Here is a 20,031-nt window from a genome sequence, read left to right as displayed (position 1 = left end):
CTGTAGCATATAATCAGCCATTTCTGTTGCATTAAAATAAAAAAATAAAAAAACAGTTTGGCTGTGTGTGTGGCAGATAAAATTCTATAATCTATAATCTATTAGCCCTCACCAGCCGGTGTTCAAAATAGTCAGTTACAATTGGTTACCAGTCATGTCTAAAGGATTACAATTGGTTACCAGTCAAGTCTAAAGGATAATATTTGTTAGATCTATTCTCCTGACCTATTCTGAACTTTCAGCATGATAATGCAGGTTTATGATCAATTCAAAGTAAAATTGAAGTTACATTTAAGACTTCCTCCAGAGCTTGCCCTGCGATACGGATGAATGTAGCAGAACTGGAGAACTAAAATAGACACTTCCTCCACCCTTGACGACCCTGGTGTGCATCATGGAGATAACATTTGAAGCCACAATCCTCTCCCCCCCCCCCCCCCAACATCGATCAGGGTTTTAGAAATGTAAACACTTAAACCCCGGCATCCATATTGTGGGAGAAATCGCAGAAAATAGCAGATCTACAAGCTTAATAGCAAGATCTACAGTGCGTCGTGACGCATTGTGAGCTTGTAGAGCGGCTATTTCCAGCGAAGATGGAAGCTAAAACAGAAAAGTCACTATAGAGCCATGGTAGAGACTCGATTTATCTATAGTCTGTTGTTTCTTTTGCCTCCCTTGTTCTTTCTCTAAAAGTGTACCATGTACCAGGCGAGAGTGTGTGTGTGTGTGTGTGTGTGTATGTGTGTGGCTCAAGGTTGTAGCTTAACTTATTGAGACCTGGAACGCATCTGTGTCACTTTAAATTTCTTTGGCTATTCAAAAATAGCAGATCTACAAGCTCATAGCGAGGCACCGAGTGAACTGCTATTTTTGAAAAATCGTGAAAACATTTTTTTTAGATTTATTTTCAAAAAACTGTTAGGATTTAGAAAACATTTTTAAGAATCGCCTCCGGTCTTAATGGGTTAAATGTGCTTGCAGAGCCATTAGGCACAACCTTTTACGTTCTGTCAAGCCAACGGTAAACACCACTACGTCATGTCAGCCTCCCTTCCCCTGGACCGGCAGTGTTTGATGGTGGTATGTGATTACACAGGAAGCTTGTCCCCAGTCTGTCTTTACAAGTCTGTATGTCTTCAATAGAGTCTCACACAACTGTAATTAGCTCTGTGGTCTAATACCTAGGTACATGTCTTTTGTCTCAGGCTTTTTAGAACAGTGAACAGAGCATTAATATCCTTGGAGACTTTGGATGCATGCACACACACAGTTTTTCACTGGGGAAGCATTTGCTTGGAAAGTTTTTTCAGTGAAGACGGCCTTCACTCAATTACAAAGAATAGTCCCATGCAGGAAATGTGTCTCATCTAGGGATGGGTCCGAATAATCGAATATTCGAATAATCGTTTGTAGGATAAAAATAGAATATTAACACATTGCGTGCCAATCGCGTAGATCTACGCAAACCTAAATAATTACGCAGCGTGCCAGTCGCGTAGATCTACGCGAAGTGGTCTTATTTTTTAATTTTTTTCTCGCAGGTTCACATTTCATTGTAGGCCTCATTCGCCACGACACATTTCATTGTAGCACCACCGGAAACGGAAATATCCGTATCCGGAGATTTTCGTTCCCATCCGCCTCCACTCTAAAGAGGAAACTAAATCTCCATTTTCTCGGTTGTTGTTTTTCTCCTCGCTGATCGCTGTTTAACATAAACCGCTGTAGCTTCAAAATGGCCGATCGAAACGGTCTTCTCTGGGCGTCTCACACAGCTACCCTGTGTGTCTACAAACAGTTGAACGGGCGATTTTAAAAGGTATTTAGCGAGGTCTGTGTCGACGTGAAAAAAACTAAAAAACTACAATAAATCGCTGGCACTGGTGAGTACATTATGATATTAAACTCTGACGTGGAATGTGTTAAAAAAAATTAAAAAAATTAAAACGTTTTGTTTTGTTGCAAAGGCTATGTTGTCATCCAAACCCTGCCCATAGCAATTACATTTTAGAAGATACCTAGTATGGGTGTAATATTTATTTATTCTCTATTTTGCGTTTACAGGAAGTAATTCCAAATTTAATTTTAGGGACTTTTGGTATAACAAATACACAAAAACGGATTGAAAGTAACTAAACAAATCCTGATAACAATTTCACCCAAACAAATCCCACGCCCCCCCCCCCACCCCGTGGTCAAATATCCGAATAATCGGTATGAATAGAATTATAGTAATCGATTTTCATTTTGGTCACTTTTACACATCCCTAGTCTCATCTCTCAATATTATGCTCAAATCTGGCTAGCTATGTACATTTGGGGATAGCTTTGTTTGTGAGATTTGCTGGTGGGAATAATGATGACATAATACAAATGACTAACTTCACCGAAGCTAGGTACTAACAATTTATATGTTGTTGGACAACAGCTACACTTCCACTGTCGTCCCGGGCCAGGCACACTAAATGGACCATAAACATAATGTAGCACTGGGATTTTAAGATAATATTGCTCCTAAGATTTTGGAGCACTGGTGCTTCTTGGGAAATATCAGCCCATTAACCAGGTAAGCCATATATATATTTTTAAATAATTTTTATCCCTTGATAACCCTTTTTTCACCCGGTGCCAATTTGCTAAGTGATCCTGGGCACTACACTCCACCCACCAGCCTAGGGAGCCCAGGGCCGAGCTCATGCCTCCTTCAATGCATGAGAGCCAACTGGCCTTCTTGTCACCTGACAGGGGGGAGTTTCCCTGGTTGGACGTAGCGCGTGGAAGGAACACGTTATTCCAACCAGTTCCCTTCCCCTCCATCAGGCGCCCCGGCTGCACAGGAGGAGGCAGTATAGTGACCAGGATTACTACATGTTTTTGTGAGGGTATTAACTACCCTAGGAGACACGGGGAGAACATGCAAACTCCACACAGAGTAGGCCCTTTCGCCAACCCCACCTAGGGTATGGGCGCTGATGACGCAGAGGAGAAGACACGCCCCCAGCGCCCACAGCGTCCCCGGCGGGAATTGAACCCAGGACCTTCTAGCTGTGAGGCGACAGCGCTACCGACTGCGCCACCGTGCCACCGAAGGTAAGCCATATTTTATACATCATGGTGTTGTGCAAAAAAAAGAAGAAAAAGATGTTATGAGTTTGTAGATCTGCTATTTTTGAAAATATTTTAAATATTTTGAAGATTTTCTTAACGTTTCACCTAATTTATAACGACACGCCCAAAAAAGGGACGCCAGGTGTAACTTTGGAATGGCTGTACTACTTACCAGTTATATGTCAGATGTGCATAGTGCTGGAGACGTGTTCTGGCTGCCCCTCTTTGTAGCTCCAGTCAGTCCAGTGTGTCTTCTTTTGAATTCTGTTGGAGAGAGAAGATTAAACGGATTGAGAACAGAGAATGGGAGAGAGAGGCGGCGGGGGGGGGGGGGGGGCACAATGATTCATCTGCGCACAAAGAAAACATACACAGCCATATGAAACAAACTTACAGGCAACAATCCAATTACTGCAGTTCTGAGCGCACAAGTAGAGGAACTTCTAAAACAAACCTAACAGCTGTTGCTAGGCAGGGTAAAAAAGCAGAGCCCGTACTGCTCTCTTGTGGGTCTATCATCTTCGGTGCCGTTTTATGACAATGAATTAAGTCTGCAGGATACAGTTTGGCTGATGCAAGCTAAACATTAAGCAAATCACACAAATGATACTCCCTTAAAAACACACACACACACACACACACACACACACACACACACACACACACACACACACACACACACACAGAGTGTTGGGAGGAGTGCAGTGGGGAGAGTTCTAGGCTCAGTGTGCTGCCAAAATAACCGTAAGCCTAAAGCACTCACTACACTTGAACATTACTAGCAGTTGGCGTTGTGAGGGTGTATATAATTGCATTAGGTTCTGTCTTTAGACTGTATGGAGTGAAGCTTCTTGATGCCGTTCCACAGACATCACGAGGAACAGATGGAAGAGAGGCGGGTCTTTTTAATTAGAACGCAAGTGTGGGGGAAAATGGAAAAGGACTGCGTTTCTGTGCAATTTCCTCTCCATCATCGACTTCCTACAGGGTGTCTTTCTGATATCAGCCACTAGGTGTCTCACTGCTCTCAGGAATGACCTGATTCTGTGTGGAACAGACAGAGGAGTTGATTGCAGATAGAGATGCTGCATGATGGCAGACAGTCCTTGGCCATTGTGCATGGTGTTATCAGCTGCGATCTATACAGTATCAGCTGCTATCTACACAATCTCTGCCTTGGTGGTGATCATCATCGTGCAAACTAAACTCGCTGGGAGTATTCCAGTCACTGACATTAAAAGTGCCCAGGCATGGATTCAATCTTGGCCTAGATATGCATGAACACCCTTAACCAAAAGTGACGCATGACCAAAGTGACGATCACCATCTCAGGGCTTTGTTAAAAAGCAAAACGGGTCGACGGGCAGTCGGGCACTAAGAGCAAAACAATAATTCTGTCATGGCTGTGGTGACAAAAGATAATCTGCGTTTTTGAAAATCCCAAACAAAAAAACACGAGGGCAGCCAAGGAGACAGTGGCTGCCTTTCCAAGCCAGAGGCCAAGTTCACCATCTGTAGTCTGTGTCACTGTCACACAGCACAGTGAGTGATGAGCGAGTGAGGCTGGGGGACTATAGCCGGAGCAGTGTAAATACCGCTCTGGCTGGCTGTGTCTGTCGCCTGTTTCTACTTGCCTGCCTGCCGTCAGTCACTCTGCTCCCTTGTCTGAGGTGAGCTACTCATCAGCAATGACCTCATTCATCCCGTGTGTTTCTAGAGAACTCAATAACGTGTAGAGATGCATCTCTCAATATGGAAATTAAAAAGGTTTGTGAACCCCACTGAACCACTGATCTAAGAATAAATACAAATTCCATTAATAACTGTTAAAGTGCAGCTACACAAGTTAGTAAAATAATAATGTAAATAGTACAGAGTATAAAACAGCAGTGCAACATCAATTCAATTCAATTTGATTAAAGTGTCAAATCACAACAAGTTGTCTCAAGACACTTTACATGTAGAGAAGAGACCCGACATCAACAGACTCATTCAAAATACAAAATAACTGCGTCTGTAAATGACACATCCATCAATGTGATAAATTACGTGGTGTTGGAATGGCATGGATTGACTCACACTCGCCGATACCAGCATTTTAGGCAGTATCGGCAGCTTTTCCCCCGATACTGGCACAACTCTGATAACATGCACATGCTAAAATATTGGCTTAAGAGAAAACAGCAGTCAGGTCAAACTGTGCTGAAAAATTCCTCTCCGTCCATCCCTGCCCTCAGGTTTGGTTTCCCGTAAGTCCAGTTCAAACCAGCCTGCTCTTAAAGCTCTCCCCACAACACCTCGCCCCAAGAAATGTCCCCCCCGGCCCCCCCTAGTCTCTCTGACCCTGGCTCCCTGAGCTGAAATGTGCTGTGTGTTAAGGTGACATAATACCACGTGTTGACGACGCTACCGGCACCCCCCCCCCCCCCACGCCCCAGTCCTTTTCTGTTTTCATCTGTTATGACAGGAAGAAGAAGAAACGGGCAGGTTTACCGCGCTTCAGGTTCTGAGGAACGTTTACAGAAGAGCTAAAAGGAATATTATGTGAGTGAGAGGTGATGACTGACTGATGTGTGCATGTTGGGGAGGAGGGGAGGGTGGGGGGGCATAAGAAGAGTATGGCGAGTGATGTGAGGTACAGATTGAAAGGGACGGGTTGGAGCTTGCACAGGGGGGTTGGGGAGGGGGAGGGGGAGGGGGTGAGACTGAATGTGACTCATCCTATATTGCTCAGTAAAGCCCGATTTATACTTAGTTGCACGCTGGTGTTGCATGCCGTAAAATAGCAGATACACAAGCTCACAACGTGTTACGAATGTGACGCGTTGTGAGCTTGTAGATCTGATATTAACTGAGCACGACACCGGCACGCACTCAGCAGAGTATATAACTGAGGCGTTATGCGTTCTGATGCTGCTTCCTCTTGCTCGCCCTCCCTCCCTCCCTCCCTAACTCTCTCCAGGCGTGTTCCCAGGCTGCTGTCACACACATTCTGCACCTCAAACAGAGAAGAGCCAGCTATGGTATCGTCTGCCACACAACGTGATGGCCTGTGTGTGTGTGTGTGTGTGTGAGACAGTGTTGATTTGGGCGACTAAAACTATGATGAAAAATGTTCGGCAACTACCTTTTTTCACTGCCGAAAACTAAATAAAAACTAAATATAAACTAAGCTATGATGACTAAAACTAAGACTAAATATATTGACAATTTCGTCAACAAATAAAAACTAGACTAAAATGTTAGAGAGAGACTAGTGGAGAAGAGATCCAGTAGAACTAAAAGACAAGTCATTTTATGTTTGGTTGCGCTAGGGTGTGCATGCCGAAAATAGCAGATCTACAAGCTCACAACGCGTCGCACTGCGACGCGTTGTGAGCTTGTAGATCGGCTATTCAAGCATGAGTGTAAAATCAGCCATCACTACGCCATCAAGGCACCGCCAAAATACATTTTAGTCGACTAAATCTGTAGATTTAGTCGATATTTATATTTTGTCGACTGAAAGTAGACAAAAACTAGAACATTTCAGCTGACTAAAATATGACTAAAACTAAATGGAATTTTATTCAAAAGACTAAAATCAAAACGTGTGTGTGTGTGTGTGTGTGTGTGTGTGTGTGTGTGTGTGTGTGTGTGTGTGTGTGTGTGTGTGTGTGTGTGTGTGTGTGTGTGTGTGTGTGTGTGTGTGGCGTGCCCTCTATGCAGCACTGACCCATTATATTCTTGTCCTCAGCAGCCCTGAATGTGTAGCCCTCTTAAACTACGCCCATCACGTCCCTTTGGCCGGGCTAAGCTTTCTTCCTTATCTCGCTGCCCTCTCTCGACGTCATCAGCTCACAAACATTATTTCCTAACCCAGAAGAACACTGTGACTTCAAAGCGCCCCCCGTAGATAAATAGGTCTCTATTGTTCCAGACACACAAAAAACGGGACATTTCCCGGAAGCTAAAACCTGTCAAACAGCCGTTGCTTTAGTGTAAGTCACTAGCCTGCAGGGAGAACAGACCCAAACCGTTCCGACGTTAGGCCTAATCCGTCTTAATCTCATTTACTTTTCCATGCGTACACATCTTTATTCACGCCTCAGTCTCTGTCCCAACAAGTGGAGCAACAAGCCACCATGTTATATGCACACACTCAGGGACCCGATGTTTATGAGCGCGTCCCCCCCATCGAGGTTCAGTGTGTCGTCAGGTAAAACGTCCATAAATAAATTCTGATCAGATGTGTGATATTTTTGTTGTGATTCAGTTTCAGATAACTTGCATTTTGAACTGTATATATCCTCATAATACGATCATGGTATGGTCTAAATCAGTGGTTCCTTATATCTAACAAAAGCTGCGCACACAAACACACTTTTTTCAGACATGTTTGCCGCATACTTCTCATACCAAGAAAGCGATAATAGCCGATCTACAGGCTCATGCCGCATTGCAACGTGGCACGTTGTGAGCTTGTACATTGGCTAATTTAGCTATAATTGAAACCTTTTGAAAAATGTCTGTGTGAAATGTTCTCCTGTGACATCAAGTTGGACTGATGTCACATTGAGAGCATGAAGGCAGATAGAGGATGAAAACAAGTTCATTTTGTGCAACATGTTCAAAATGTTTGATTATCCGCAAACAGACAAGGCCTCATGCCCCCCCCCCTTCCCCCCCGGACTCTGTCTGGTCTAAATGACCACTTACAAAGATTATCGGGGAAAAACAACAACAACAGATAGATCAATAGATTATGAAAACAATTAGATGCAGCCATAAACAGATCCCAGTCAAAGTCTAGTTTCCATGTGTGTCATCAGGCAACGGTCAAAACCTGTGAGCGTGTACGAGGATAATGGATCGATCATGTGAGAAGTTCCACCGTCACATGCACTGTTGTGTGAGTAAATCAACACTGGGAAATCACCAACTTTAACACTAATCTCTCAGCACGACTCACACAACAGAACACTGCACTGTGTTGAGCTCCCATAACTCGCTTGCTGCCTACGACAATAACAGTGTGTCTCTGACTAGAGATCGTCCGATATGGATTTTTCAAGGCCAATACAGATTCTGATATTTTGGAGAACAGTCAGGAATGCCAACAGGTCCATATATTTATATTCCAATTTGGGTTTTTCTTCTCATAAAGCTTCGGATCTCACATTAATGTGGGGAAGTCTGGACTCTAAACGGCAACTGATTCCACTGCATGTCGTTCATTCTAGGACTGGCTGCTGGCATGTTTATCGTTGACCCTATTTTACATTTCAAGCACTCTTACTGAGAGTATAGTACGTATGCATTCAAAATAGGTGGAAGGAAAATTGGATCAACAACGTGCATAATTAGCCCGTTTTCTTCAAACAAACAAAACTTGACAAATGTGACAACCTCTATCTCAGACATCTTTTTAACGGCCCACATGCTTTTTTTTTTTTTTTCTCTTCCTCGTCCTCCTCCACTCGGATCATGCTGTGCCTGAGAGAGAGAGAGAGCACACCCGTTCTGCTCCTTCTCCCTCACACAAGGCTCACAAAAATAGATCCCTAGGCCAATTTACACAGTGTTATATCTGAGAAAAACTAAAGAGGAAAAAATGCAGAAAAAAATGGGGAAGAAAAGAAGAAAGAGCAAAGAGCAGACGGACACGGGACAGCGGTTTCAAAAAGAAGAAGAAAGAGATTTTTTTTCCGTGTGCACATGCATGGCATTCATTCATTGTGCGTTCCCCCAGCAACCTTTCCTTAACCACTTGGAACCACAGCATCCATATTCTAGGAGGGAACAGCCAAAAAAAAATGCAGATCTACAAGCTCACAAACGTGTGGCAGCTTGTAAGATATTTGGCGAGTGTAGACGAGGGGGGGAAAAAAGCAGTCCAAGTTCAGACTGAGCCAGTTCAGGTCCAGTTTAACAAGTCTAGAGCGTTTAAGTGGTTCATGCCTCATGCATTTGTAAAGCATGCTGCAGATGCACCACCAGAGTCAGGCAGTTTAAAGTGGGTCAGTGTGCTGAGCAGAGTGGGGGGGGGGGAGGGATATGACACCCATTAATCCATTGAGACCCGGAACGCATCTGTGTCACTTTTTAAGAGTTCTTTGGGCTATTAAAAATAAATAGCAGATCTACAAGCTCATAGCGCGGCAAGGTGCCGCGCTATGAGCTTGTAGATCTGCTATTTTTAAAAGATCATGATTTTTTTTTGCAAACCTTTGTATACATATAAAAAAAAATTAAACGAACGTTTGTAACTCAATCTTTGCTTCTTGGGGGGGGGGGGGGGGGTCCTGGAACAAAACATTTTGAGATTTTTTTTTCTTTTTTCTAAAATAGCATATCTACAAGCTCATTGCGCGCGGCACTATGAGCTTGTAGATCTGCATTTTTTTTTTATAGCCAAAGAAAAAATTAAACAGATGCGTTCCCGGATTGAATGGGTTAAGCTATGCACGCTTTATCTTTTCTAAAGCACACACACAAAATCACAGCCTAATATCACACACACACACACACACACACACACATCAACGTGTATTCTTTTAGACAAACTTTGCATTATATACAGCAGCCTAAATATCAGATTAGGAGCACAGCCAGCCATTGTCATGTGAAGGTTATAAGAGACATTACGCCACTGGGCTAAGCCCATAATAAACTAGAGATGTACAGATACCATCTTCTCGATACCCATTCTGACCCCTATAACTTGCGTATTGGTCGATACAGAGTACCAATCTGATACCAGTGTCAAAAAAAAAAAAAAATCTAGGACAGTGGTTCTTTTTTTTCTGCCTTTATTTGATATTATACAGTAGACTGACAGGAAACGGGGAGAGAGAGATGGGAGTGACATGTAGCAAAGGTCGTTCTGTACACGCTGTCAGGCTGTATTAGCTAATAAGTGATGTCCAGGGATCTTATGGGATCATTGACACTCTGAGAGTGTACAACTGGAACCAAATGGACCAGTGGGGTCAGAGTGCCTAAAAGCCCTTGAATATGATGGAATATGATTAAGGATTACTGTTATTATGGTAAGCTCACATTTGATATCACACACACCATACCTGTAACTTTCACTAGCCCCAAAGAAACGGTAATTAATTGATTATAGATTAATTGTTAACATCCCTACTGGCACGGCAGAGTTGCTCGTAGCAGCATAGCAATGTTAGTTAGCGAACTTAGCGTGAAAATCTGTTATTTTTGACAAGCGACGTCGTCGTGCCATAGAGCATAAATTATGCTTCAGACTCCCTCCTTGTCTACAGTAAACCCTGTACACTTCTGCAAGGTACATGGGTGCACTGTACAGTGATCTCCAGTTATACAGGAAGCGTTAACACATTACCTGCTAACCTTAGCTATAGGCTACATCATTTAGCAAAAAGCTCACTACATCTGGTCAGTGATGATGTGGGCCACAGAGGGGAACCAACTTGAGACATAATAATCCTGACTCTGGCCTCCAGGGGAGGACAGGCACTATTGATCAGGAGCAAAGAGGGGGCCGGGCCGCTCACACACACTCTCTAATGACCTGCACGTCGTACACAGTACTACACACACACACGGTCACACAGCATGTGGTTGCACGGCTGTCACTGACAGCAGGTCGATACTCGCTGCTGTCACCCAGCATGTCCAACAGCACACACACACAAGCAGCGCCGTTATGTGTGTGTGTGTGTGTGTGTGTGTGTGTGTGTGTGTGTGTGTGTGTGTGTGTGTGTGTGTGTGTGTGTGTGTGTGTGGCTGCGGAGAAGAGAGGGAACACGACTGACCCAACAGCCTCTTCACACCATCACTTAACATGCCGCCGATGTTCAGACGTGCTTATGGAGGTCAGAGCCTGGAAACAGCCCATCCATGGGTATGGTGGAACAATGTACTGGACATGTCGGGGACAGAATGTTAGTTGTACATAGTGCATGGTGAGCAGCTAAATAATTATGTTTCGCTCCATGTCCGCATACACACTTAAGATGACGTTTATGTTTACCAGCATTATTTTTACATTTGCACAAATTCCCAGTAATGTTTACCCACACAGGACAAGGATGTGTGTTGCTGTTATTCTGTGTTTGATAGGCAGCGTATTAAGACTTCGAGGAATCCAGTAGTTTGTCAAGGCGGCTCACAACGCCACACGCTTGTGCCCTTGTTGCTTAGTGACAGCAGTTCTTTCCAAACCAAATGGACCACCTGTTGGTTGAGTTCTATTTATTTGTGTTAAATGAACACTGGGCATTTTACTGTGTATATGCACTAATTATTACACTCAGTGCAATTTTGGGGGCAAATTGTGTCCCACTGACAGAACACACAGCAAACCCAACAGAACCTCACCCCAGCACTGAAGGGACAGCCATACAGTGTTGATTTTGACAGCAGATTTTGATTTAGTTTTAGTCATAGTCTTTTGAATAAAATAAAATTCCATTTAGTTTGTCATATTTTAGTCATCTGAAATGTTTTAGTTTGTCTAGTTTTAGTCGACTAAATCTACCGTTGATTTAGTCGACTAAAATGTATGTTGGCGGTGCCGTGATGGCGTCGTAATGGCTGATTTTACACTTGGTTGCATGCTGAAAATAGCAGATCTACAAGCTCACGACGCGTGGCGCTGCGACGTGTTGTGAGCTTGTAGATCTGCTATTTTCAGAGCGCAACACCCGAGCGCAACAAAACATAAAATTACTTTTCTTTTAGTTCTACTGGATCTCCTCCACTAGTCCCTCACTAACATTTTAGTCTAGTTTTTATTTGTTGACGAAATTGTGAATATAATTAGTCCTAGTTTTAGTCATCACTCAGAGCTTAGTTTTTATTTTGTTTTTATTTAGTTTGTCAGTGAAAAAAGGTAGTCGACAAACATTTTGTGTCATAGTTTTAGTCGACAAAATCAACACTGCAGCCGTATTCTGCCCATCTGCCCAATCGAGCAACTGGTTCGTGAATATTTAAAATGCTGAGAGGTGTAATTGCCAGTGTGAGAGGTCCTACCGGTGAGCAGAGATCCCAGGGCTTGTTTGTGCTTCTCTAAGAGCAGTAGACTCGCTAGACTCACAGAACAGATTGTGGGGCCTGCAGACAATTGGGAGCGAGCATTGATTGTAACCTGATAATTTATTCCGACTGGGTATTCATTCCCTACCTCGTTAGTCTGTGGGGCAGAGGAGCATCAGTGTGTGAAGCCTTCCGAGTATCAGGTAACAGCGTTTCAGCCTCCATCTGTGCTGCAGAAGCATCTCCCTCTCTCACGGCCATGCAATGTTTTGATTAAATGGAGTTCTTTTTCGTTTCACCAATAAACTGACTGATCTGTTGACACCAAGGATTTGCAGGAGGATAATGGATACAGCAGCCAGATACAGATTCACCTCATCCATCTGTCTTTCCCCTCATACTCCTACCTACTTTTCCACAATGAAATGTCATATTTTGAGCCATAATCGTACAGCCCTAGTAAACAGTGTGCAAATTTGTACTGTTTATAAACATACATTTTTGAGTTATGGCAGGTCCACACTGAACAACTTTTAAAGTCGCCGGCGGGTAGTCATAAGATCGTTATGCATTTCACACTATATTATACGATTGATCACCAACATGGGATATCTCACACACACACACACACACACACACACACACACGAGAGGCTAGTAAAAGGCTAGTAAAAATCGAAGACGAAAACAAGATTCAAAAACAAGATTGTTATTTTCCAGTCAAAGTCCAATTGCACTCAATAATTTGAGTGTAGGTCTGGGGTGTGCGCTAACCACATAATCACAGCGTTCAAACCAAACTATCCTGTGTCGCCCCCACAATACAGAAAGCCTTCAAATTATTTTGATGACAAATAACTTTATTTTCTGTATTCTATTGAAACTGGCTAATTAGCGTTCAGAGTTTTAGTTCTCAATTGTGAATCTTCTGTCAAATTCAAATACACCTGGGATTTATCTGATTAAATAAAATGCAGAGGGTCATTTTATAAATTTTTGAACGCTGCGCCATCAGCAGCAGAAGCGCGCGTGTGTGTGTGTGTGTGTGTGTGTGTGTGTGTGTGTGTGTGTGTGTGTGTGTGTGTGTGTGTGTGTGTGTGTGTGTGTGTGTGTGTGTGTGTGTGTGTGTGTGTTGGGGGGGGGGGGGTTTGACAAGCCCCTCAGTGGGGCATCAGTACTCTGCTCAGGTGTCCAGAACACTCACAAATGTATGATGATCGTGATGGAACAAGCACACGCCGCCTACATGCACTGGCACACTCCTGGGTTTACAAAACACTGTGTGGACTGTTGGTTAAAATTCCACTTGTTCTAATCAGTGTCTCGGCAGCAGCTCTGACCTTGAAAGTGTGAATTTGCTTTTTTTAGATACACTCTCTCACTCCCCCTCACACTTGCTCTCTCGATCTACAGTACACATACACACACACACACACACTATATATCTCTCCATCCCTAGCAACTCTCTCTCTCTCTCTCTCTCGCTCTCTCTCTCTGGTTGATAATTAGACCTCAGGCTGTGCAGACAGCCTGTTCAGCCCCCTCCTCTTCTCTCTCACCTACCTCCTCCTCCTCCTCCTCCTCCTCTTACTGCCATCATTTCCCCTCCCTCCCTCCCTCCTGTCCTCTCCTGGCACATTCCCCAGCAGTGATACAGCCACACACACACACACACTCAACATGTACAACCCCTCCAAGACCTAGATAGCTGCATCTAGCCAACACCTCCCAATTATATAGCAGGCCTGTGCCTAGCACAAAAACCAGCACTTCCAACTTAACCACTTGCAAACCTGCAGCGTTCCCCATTTTGGGCATGTCATTATGGGTAAACATGAACAAAAATAAGCAACTGTTTTAAAAAATAACCAATCTATCTACACAAGCTTTTGTTTTCGAGTTTGTAGAGTAGCCATTTTCGCTATTAAAATATATACATTTAATATAACGGGGCTAAAGTGGTTTAGCGCATTGGTTCTCAAAGTACCAGGGGTACGAGGGGGTCCCCGGCAAAAAGTCAATATGGCGTCACAATCATTTTAACCACTTAACCATATTTTATACTTGGGTTATTCAAAAATACCTGGCTATTCAAAGATAGAAGATCTACAAGCTCATACAGGCTAAATGGGGCGGCCATAGCTGAGTGGTTAGTGAGCCCGCCTAGGGAGCCAGAGGCCCTGGTTGCCCCAGGTTCGATTCCAGGCCAGTGCAGCATATGTGTCGATGAAATGAAATTTGTCCCTGAGCAAGACTCTTAACCCCTAATTGCTCACAGGTTCTCATTGGAAACAAGACCGCAAGGACTTTCATGAACGACCTGTTAAAAGGAATTATCCTATAATTCCTTATTAAAGGAATTATAGCACGGCACGCTGTGCTATAATTCCTTATTAAAGGAATTATAGCACGGCACGCTGTGCTATAATTCCTTATTAAAGGAATTATAGCACGGCACGCCGTGCTATGAGCTTGTAGATCTGCTATTTTATGAAAAATTCCTTGGCACAAAATAGTTTTGAGATGGGGAGGGAGTCCGCAGCCAAATACATATCATTTTGGGGGTCCTTCCTTCCTTGACATGAAAAGGTTTGAGAACCACTGGTTTAGAAACTCTACATCCACTAACGGATCAGACTATCAAAACAGCCCAAAAAAAGGACGTTGATGGTACAATGTACCAGAGAGAAGAGGCTGTGCCAAGCTGCTGAGTGGTGGCATGGTCCTAGAGCAGCAGGCTGTCACGTGCGGACATTGCATGGGGGCCGACCGTCTGCATTTGTATGTGGTGTAAAAAGTACTCTAATTCTTTACTTAACTCTTTGACTGCCAGAGTATTTTCATAAAGTACTCCCCCAGTGCCAGCAATTTTCGTGTTTTTTTATTTTTATATTTTGAATTTTTCTCATGAAAATAATTTAAGGACACATAATGTAAAGACCCAGCACAAATCCGCCACTAGAGCGCAGCACATGACAGCTTTGATCATGTCGTTGGGTCTCTCTCACCCTTCTTCATAGATTAGACAAGGAAAAACATGAAAACGGATGTGACGTCCCCCCCATTGTTTTGATCGGCGAAAATTACGTTGTGATATACGACGGCGATGACTGATCGTCACCCAGACCATAGATTATAGAAGAGAAACTGTCCGTTTGTCCGTCATACCGTGTGAAAGACCGTTTATTTACCTATTTTGGACGAAAATGACTGGGGAAAAGAATCAAAAACCGGAAACGGAATCCAGGTCATGAAACCGGATGCAGATGTCCGTGAAGTAAGTGGAACTCGAGAATAACATTGAATATTAAGCAGCATAGCGCAATCAGAGATTAAACAATGAACGCGCGTCCAGCGCGTCGAGCGCGTCGACGGCCAACTGGACAAAGTAGCACTTGACGCGTTATCGCGTCGTCCGCAGTCAAAGAGTTAATAGTAAAAGTACCAATACTGCAATATAGAAATACTCTGTTACAAGTAAAAGTCCAGATTTCAAAATGTACTTGATTAAAAGTACAAAAGGTATTGGCATCAAAATGTACTTAAAGTATCAAAAGTGAAAGTACAAAGATATTTGAAAATAGCAGATCTACAAGCTCGCGTTGTGAGCTTGCAGATCGACTATTTTCAAATAGCCTAGGTATAAAATAGGTCTAAAGTGGTTAAATTATGTTTCATAATATAATAATTTATATCTGCAAAGTAACTAGTAACTAAAGTTTTCAAATAATTGTAGTGGAGTAAAAGTACAATATTTGCCTCTGAGATGTAGTGGAGTAGAAGTAAAAGTACTGGAAATGGGAAATACTCAAGTAAAGTACAAATACCTCAAAATTGTACTTAAGTACAGTACTTAAGTAAATGTACTTAGTTGCTTTCCACCACTGGTGTGTGTGTTCCTGCGTACGCATGTGTCTGTCTATGTCCATGTCAGTGTGTTTAGTGGACCCAGTTTGATTTGTGGCCCACACAGGGGAGAGGTCGTGGGCAGGCAGCCCAGAGCGTGTGTCCCGTACCAGCATGGTTGGTGACAGACGAGTACGAAATAAGGCAAGAAAGGAAGGAAGGAAGTAAGGAGCGGGGTGGGGGGAAGGAGGGGGGATGAAGGAGCAGAGGAAGTGTGGGGTGTTTTGGCAGCAGTGGCGTAGTGTTGTTGTCTGTGGCCATTCCCCCACATGGCCTGCTCTCACACGGGAAGGGCAGGGTAACAAAAAGGGCCAGGAACAGAGCGGTCAGCTGTAGCGGTCGTGTTCAGAGGAAGCAGATACGATCTATATCTTTCCTCTATGAGTCTCAAGAGAGGACAGCCTGGCCTCGGACCGAGGCCTGTTCAAATCAAACTCAGCGAGACGCTGACTGAAGCTAACCTGTGACACTGTATGTAAGACAGCCAACGGGACGGAAAAACCCATCCGTTTGTGTGTGTGTGTGTCTGATTATGTGCTAATTCACGTGAGCAAAAGCACTAGCATCTTACTGTGTGTGTGACCCAGTGACAAAAAATGTAATTAATTTAAGTGCCACTTCTGTTCAACTGGATCACCGACCGCAGGATTCTCAATACTCCGAATCTCACAAGATGAGAGCAATATGGCGATCATATTCTCACTTGGTGTTGGGCCAACCCCTCCACCAGAGAGGCCTAATGTCTCAGGCCAAGACCATATCTGTCTGAGTAGTAAGTAGTAGTAGTCTACACATGGCTGCCAGATAAATAAAAGAAAGATTGGATAGATTACAAGTGCCTGGTACGTTTTGCCACCCCACCACCACCCCCAATACCTCACTCTCCTACCAAGCACTTCAGTGCCTCAAAACAAACCTACCTTAAAAAACGTCTCTCACTCACACACACACACACACACACACACGCGTAGAGTGTAATCCCTATGTCCCACCAACCCACTTCCAGACCTTTCAGTCCGGAGACAAAAATCTAATATCACAATTTAGGGAACTGTGATTTTCTATTTCTTTTTTTTAAGTCGAGCTTCACTTCCGTTTACTACCACAACATTAGATACTGTCAAGATAAATTCACATTTAACTAAATTCACATTTAAAGGATCATATCAATGTTATTTCATGTTCAACCCATTGACTACAAGTCATGAATTTTGATTATTCTTCAATAAATTGTTCAGCCCTACAAAGAACCATAAGCCTAAAGATGGAAGGAGAAAAGTGGTACGTCTCCATAATGAGGCCAAAGTCTGCCAACCAAGTTCAGATTTATTACACGCTGAAACAATAAAAGACAAATAGACAGGAAACATAACTTAAATACAGGAACCACGTCAAGATTTAGGCTGTTATTCCGTTATAAGTACAATGAACTCATGCACTTTGATACCGGCCCAAAGAAAAGAAACTAAATTCATATTCATACAGCCTCCTCCAGAGTCCAGACCCCACGCAGCACTGAGCATTTGACTGTTTCTATTCCAGAGCAAAGACACACACAGTGTTATGGAAGCGGAGGAACAGCGTTATAGAATGTACTTTGAGCTAATTCACCGCGATCCCTGCATGATGGCATCCATTTGGTGAATGGCGTCATGTTATCTGATGTTTGGGTCACGGCGGATTAGTTTCATATTGACGGAGCAACAAAACAAGCTTATACAAACGCAGTCTCATGAGCTCCAGTCATATGGCGTCGGCCGGGGGGGGGTCAAAGTTCGCCCACTGATCCCTGAGCCAAAGCAGAACCGGCATGGGCTTACATTGTCCGACTAATAAAGTTGCTCTGATCTTAACCCATTTAGACCGGGAACGTATCTGTGTCATTTTTTAGATTTCTTTGGCTATTCAAAAATAGCAGATATACAAGCTCATAGCGCGGCACCGAGTGCCACGCTATGAGCTAGTAGATCTGCTATTTTTGAAAAAAAAAATGAAAATTTGAGCAAATCTTTGAATATATATATTTTTTTAAAGCAAGAAATGCTAACTCAAATCTTTGCTTCTGGGGGATTCTACAAATGTCTTCTAAATCCTAGTTTTTTGAAGAAGAAAAAATATGTTGCTATAATCAGTGTTTTTTCAAACTTTTTCATGTCAAGGACCCCCAAAATTATATGAATTTTGGCCGCGGACTCCCATCTCAAAATATGTTGTTCCAGGGACCCCCCAAAAGTTGTAACAGAGTTAAAAATGTTCGCTACGGAAAAATAGATATTCAAAGATTTGCTCACATTTTCACGATTTTTAAAAAAATAGCAGAGCTACAAGCTCATAGCGCGGCACTCGGCGCCGCGCTATGAGCTTGTATATCTGCTATTTTTTGATAGCCCAAGAAATCAAAAAATGACACAGATGCGTTCCCGGTCTGAATGGGTTAACAGAGTTGTTGTTTTTTTGTCATTTTGTGAGTATTCCAAAAGATCCGATATTAATATTGGAATAGTGTTCTTTTGTTCTAGTGATCCATTCAAGGGTGTAACCACGTCTGACACTTTTAGTCAGTTTATCTTGGTCAGGCTATCATTTGCTGTTAAACTCATTCGATGCAGATCCTATATCTCTCACGTTGAAAGCCGACTGACCCGATCATTTTATCTGGCCCTCAAATAAAATGAGAAAATGTTTCAGTTTCACAGAACAGCATATTTTACATTTCTGCTAAACGGAATCAGGGGCATTATGCAATATAATATTTTTTGTTTGTTAGTTGTAATAATTTCACCCAAAAGCTTTACACTGAATTCACTCCACGCATGTAGGCCTGTTAATTGATACAAGGACAGCGTCACAAATCTAGTGTTTGTGTTCCTATGAATTATTTTTAAATGAATATAAAACAATTAAAAAGTAAACAACAAAGACAGAGTGCTCTCCATCTCTAGCAGGACAACTTCTGTTACACAGCGATATAGGTTGATTACTTTGTTGTGCATGCTGAAAATGTAGGTTCCTAATAAGAGCGACTTACAATAAACAAGGTAAATAATCACATAATTAGAATGCATAGAGGACAGTGTAGTGCCTCAAGAACCTAGGATACCAGGTAAACAATGAGCCTTGCATCTGTCTAAACAACATGCCATCTAAACAACATTACAACAGATCACAACATTATCTCTATCACTGGGTTTCTTTCACTTTAAGATGTAATCGTAAAAGTCAAACCGAGACACACACATACATCAGGGGTGGGGCGGGTTATGATGCAAGAGCTAAATGGCCACTATGTGAATGAATATGACCAATAGACTATACATTACACAGCCGGACAATACTCTTTGCTGCTTCTGCTGCCCCTCTCTGCAACCAAACACACTTCAAATGAACCCACCAGCTGTGCTGGGCTGAAGCAGTTACACCACCAGGCCTACACATGGGAGTCTTGTTCACTGCTTTGATCCAGCCAAGGTCAAGCTAGCGGGCCAACCTGTCCTCCGTGTGATGCTTTATGGGGTAGGTAAGAGAGAGAGGGGGGTCCCAATAAACACTGTGTGTGTGTGTGTGTGTGTGTGTGTGTGTGTGTGTGTGTGTGTGTGTGTGTGTGTGTGTGTGTGTGTGTGTGTGTGTGTGTGTGTGTGTGCGTGCGTGTGCGTGTGCGTGTGTGTGACAACATATTGTAGTGCGTACTGTATGTTTATGGCTCTTTGGGATGGAAACCTTCGCTGGTTCATCCATCAGATAAGACCCGTGCACTCTGCAGTACCCCTGCTCTTACCTCAGCCATGAGCTCATCCTCCTCCCCTCCATTACGTGTTATCCTCTCCTCCCTGCTTTCTGGGGGTTAGGCGGCTTTCTCTCCACAAATACTGGAGCCAAGAGAGCACTGACTGAAGCAATCACAAAAACGTGGTTCTGCCTTATGTGTCTAAACCAAACACTCTGGGCTTCGCCGTGATAGGACTAATTTATTCACTGTGTGTGAACATGTGAGCCGTTTCTATAATGCAAA

General features: G+C 43.2%; 1 protein-coding gene across 6 annotated transcripts in view; it reads right to left on the bottom strand.

The window, feature by feature from the left end:
* The window catches only part of ralgps2 (Ral GEF with PH domain and SH3 binding motif 2), a 133,604-nt gene that overhangs the window by 97,606 nt on the left and 15,967 nt on the right, over window positions 1-20,031 (bottom strand). For 5 of the 6 annotated variants that reach the window (XM_080430994.1, XM_080430998.1, XM_080430997.1 and 2 more), the window contains exon 2: window positions 3,284-3,375. The gene's annotated coding sequence lies outside the window, so the exon portion shown is untranslated. The remainder of the gene's footprint in view (window positions 1-3,283; window positions 3,376-20,031) is intronic. The other variant, XM_080430995.1, reaches the window with a different exon arrangement.

The sequence above is a fragment of the Gymnoscopelus braueri genome (genome assembly GCF_963280865.1).
Source record: "Gymnoscopelus braueri genome assembly, chromosome: 6".
Classification (NCBI taxonomy): Eukaryota; Metazoa; Chordata; class Actinopteri; order Myctophiformes; family Myctophidae; genus Gymnoscopelus; species Gymnoscopelus braueri.
This window is presented reverse-complemented; position numbering and strand designations above follow the sequence as displayed.